Source organism: Octodon degus, unplaced genomic scaffold (assembly GCF_000260255.1).
Source record: "Octodon degus isolate 3935 unplaced genomic scaffold, OctDeg1.0 scaffold00051, whole genome shotgun sequence".
NCBI classification, from domain to species: domain Eukaryota; kingdom Metazoa; phylum Chordata; class Mammalia; order Rodentia; family Octodontidae; genus Octodon; species Octodon degus.
Window position 1 is genome coordinate 14,416,393 of NW_004524627.1, and position 4,377 is coordinate 14,420,769.

General features: G+C 48.1%; 1 pseudogene; it reads left to right on the forward strand.

Moving 5' to 3' along the window:
* The first annotated feature begins 3,488 nt into the window (after nucleotides 1–3,488).
* On the forward strand, nucleotides 3,489–4,001 carry LOC101578907 (annotated as a pseudogene).
* The last annotated feature ends 376 nt before the right edge of the window (nucleotides 4,002–4,377 follow it).

Genomic DNA, 4,377 nt, shown 5'->3' on the forward strand with positions numbered 1-4,377 from the left:
CCTACTTAGAACAAGCTCAGCAAAGCACAGGGACCGCGGTTCAATCCCCCAGCACCACATGCCAGCCAGCCCCACCCCCTGGTGGGCTGAGCTGCCCCCCCCACAAATAAATAAAATTTAAAAATAAAAATAAAAACCTCCAACCCACAAGAGTAATTATACAAAGGAGACATCACGGCATAAGATGTGGATTAACTCTGGTCCCTGTGACAATACTGCAGGAAAAAAAATAAAGCAAAACATGGTTTATATAGAGCTCAGTAATAGCCACAGTTTGATTACACTATTGATCTTGAAATGGATCACCTGTGATCCAGGAGGGTCACTGTATCAAGATTTTATTTATCTATTTATCTAGGTACCAGGAATCTTACTGAGGGTCTTACATTTGCCAGGCAGGCTCTGTGCCACTGAGCTTACCCCCTGCCCCTGTGTCAGGATTTCAATTATGGCTGTAATCAGCTGAGGTCTGACAGGATAATTCTGCTTTTTAGTAACAACTGATATAGGTTCCGTCTTCTTTCCCTTCAGTTCTTCAAACTGGGATAGGCACGTCCCTCACAGTGAGCCCAGGGACCTACAGCAGCTCTTGAGGTATCTTTCTACTCTCTGAGCAGTAAGTCCCCAGAACAGAGAGACATTACAGCCGCCAGCCTCATTCCATTGTGACGTGCAGGGCTGTGGATACTTTTGTCAGGCTCCCTCTTCACTAATATCAGTTTCACCATTTTCTGTGTGGGTCTCAGGAACACCAAGAAGAGAGGCAGCAGCTTTTGTAACTTCCCCTAGGAGAGTGAGGAAGGCCCACCCAGGTCTGAACAGAGCTATGCTCCACTCCTGGTGGAAAAGAGGACTTCCTCCTGGCCTGGGGACATGTGCTGCTGTGACCCACCAATAGCCAAGCTGGTGAGTACCCCCTAGTATGCCTGCCTTGGACAAGAGCTCACAAGGCACACTGACAAAATGCAGGTATGAGAAACCATTTTCTTTGGCTTAGTGTGTATAGACATAGTTCAGTGAATACTGTCTTTGTTGAAGACAGGTCACTGGTGTAGTTCTGGGCCAGTATTCCTCCTGAGGACACTATTCTGTATAGTAAGTTTATAGAAATTTACCAACGAAAGGTTGTGCCACCTTCCCATCCCTCTCTACCTGTGGAGAAATGTGTTCATTCTCTTGCTATTTTGACAAATGAGCACCAACTCAGTGGTGTAAAGTAACACAGATGTATTTTCCTGGGAGTTAGAAGGCTAAGATGGAGCTTATGGGTCAAGGGTCAGTGGGGCTGTATGACTTCTATGTTCCTCAGCTTCTCCAGCTTCCGGAGGCTGCTCACATTCCTTGGCTTGTGGTTGCATCTCTAACGTCTCTTTCATCCCATCTCCTTTTCCTTCTCTTTTGTGAGGCCCTTAGTGATGATGTTGAGCCCACTGGCACATGTCCACCTCCCCATCCCATAATCCTTCACCACATCGGCCAAGTCCCTTTTGCTGTGTACAGGTGACACAGTCACAGGTTCCAGGGATTAGAATAGACATCTGGGGGGAAGCAGCTATTATTCTGCCTACACACGCTGTCTTCTGATTTCTCTGCTTTGTAATCCACTGGGAAGAGGAGCCTCCATTAGCTGCTCTTTCCCATCAGGATCACTGGGCCACGAAGCATGCTCCTCCCAGACTGGGATGCTCTGGACCGCAATGTCCCTTGCCTTCAGGAGCCTCCTCTCATGCTCCACCCATGTTCAAATGACAATGGGAGGAGGGGCTGCAGAGAAGGGTGGGCTCTTTAACGTGGTCCTCTGCATGGTGCCAATTCCCTATGACCTCCTAGATAGGACCTCAGGTTTTCCCTATGGATGTGGACAGTCAGAGAGCAGACCCAGCAGACCTACCGAGTTCCTCCCAGGAAATAAACCATCACTGTCAAGATAGACCAAAAGCTCAGCCCACTGCTCTAGGTCATGTTCTTTTTCCAGTAAACAGACCAGAACATGGTGAGCCTGAGGAGGCAGAAAGCGTCCTGTGAGCTTGGGGTCCCACTAAAAGCCCAACCAGGGGAGCCCTGGGGAAGAAGGTGGGGTGGGCAGGAGCTGTGTATCCACCCTGGGCACAGGGCCACCAGCCAGTGAGCGGCCGCCCTGTACCCCAGAGACTCTTCAGCCAGCCCTGAGCCAGCTGTATGCGCTACACTGCCATTCTGATTCCTTTGTCCTCCACCAAGTCTTCTCCTCAGTACTACAGGAAAGATACCTCAGAGGATGGAGTACTGGGAGGAGCTGCCCACAGGCCAGGAAAACCGGACGTGAAAAAGCAAACTGCAGAGCTGCCCACGGAGGGAGGAGAGTAACACACACCGCTGTCTAGTGTGTGCAGAGAAAAATGTGAATGTGAGATTTAGTGATACTGCTTATGCCTCAAGGGTGGGGTTAAGAAAAACTTTTGCGTCTTTTTTTAGATATTTCTGAACTTGGAGTATTTTTCTGATGAACATTTCATTTTATGATTATTTTTGCAATCAGGAATCATACATATAACATTTTAGTGGAAAGAGAAAAGTGTTGCAGTGTATTTGACCTGGAAAGCTGTTCACAATGTTGCAGGCAGCCTGAGTTAGATAGAAATATTATAGGCAGTCAGACAGGGTCAGGCCTTCAAAGGAGATGACAAAGACCAGATACCTTACAACTGTGGGAGATGCTCCTGCCTTGAGCCAGACCTAAAGACCAAACAAATGCTGACCTCCCTAAAGGTTGGCATCCGGGATTGCTCATTACTCGGGAAGAATCATTGTCTGAAGGCCACCAGATAAGGTCCTGTTTTACATTCTTGCCCACTTGCTGTGTGACTCACTACCCCATTTGGTCTTGGGCCTAATCAGTTTTACCTGAGCAATGGTGCTTGTAATCCCATTGGCTGACCATAGTTTTGTCCCACTCCACATCCGCCTAAGCGAGACCTCTTCTTCTCTACCTTAGTCCCTCATGATTTTGCTCTATAAAAATAACCTGAAAGAGAGCTTCCTGAGCAACCCACTCAGGCCCCCCTTCTGTCCCTCTTTCTTTTCCAGTGAAGTTTTACCCTCAACTTCCATTTGTTCCTAAAATTCTTTCTTCGGTTTTAGAGAACACAACTCATCCAGGTCAGGCTGGGAGTTTCACTTCCCTATATCAACAGTGTCTGCGGAATGAGAAGTAACAACAGGGGAAAGAATAATCCAGTTTTGTGAGAAAAAGTGTCAAAATAAAGAGCAGATATCTCCAGGATGATATTTTGGAATACTAAAATGTTTGCATCTGTGAACAGTGAGCTTATCATTTCTCTATCCTTATACATATCTATCTGTACTTTTTCTAAAAAAAAAAAAAAAAAGAAAAAAAGAAAAAAAAAAAAAAAAAAAAAAAAAAAAAAAAATTTTTTTTTTTTTTTTTAAAAAAGGGTAAAAAAAAAAAAAAAAAAAAAAAAGCTTCCACAGGAGGCCTACACTCCGCCGTCGCTGCTGCCGCCATGTCTCTAGTGATCCCCGAGAAGTTCCAGCACATTTTGCGAGTACTCAACACCAACATCGATGGGCGGTGGAAAATAGCCTTTGCCATCACTGCCATTAAGGGTGTGGGGCGAAGGTACGCCCACGTGGTGTTGAGGAAAGCAGACATCGACCTCAAGAGGGCTGGAGAGCTCACCGAGGATGAGGTGGAGCGTGTGATCACGATTATGCAGAATCCTCGCCAGTACAAGATCCCAGACTGGTTTCTGAACAGGCAGAAGGATGTGAAGGATGGCAAGCACAGCCAGGTTCTAGCCAACGGTCTGGACAACAAGCTGCAAGAAGACCTGGAGCGGCTGAAGAAGATCCGAGCCCACAGGGGCCTGCGCCACTTCTGGGGTCTGCGAGTCCGAGGCCAGCACACCAAGACCACCGGACGCCGCGGCCGCACCGTGGGTGTGTCCAAGAAGAAGTGAGGCTGCAGGCTTGCTCCGGCAATAAATAGTACATATACCTGCAAAAAAAATAAAAAATAAAAAATAAAAAATAAAAAGAGGAAGAACAGAATTCCCGCACCCAGTGTCACAGGGGAGTGGGGGATGGGGTGCAGAAGTAGGGCTCCCTCCTCAGACTCCCCCCAGCAGCAGCTGCACGCTGCCTTCATGTCGTGCCCACGACCTGGGGCCGCGCTCAGCACCGGCGGTGGCGCGCCCTTGAACCTCTCCCTGGCACCCAGGAAGTCTGGCGGGCCTTGGCTGTCCCTGTGGAAGGAAGGCCGCAGCCGGAGGTCCTGGTCGTCTGGCCCGGGGTGCTGCTTGCTATTGTGACTGTTTTATGGTAGTTGTGAGTTGTGACTTTCATCGCAGACAGCATTCTTATTTGCCCAAGGCCCAA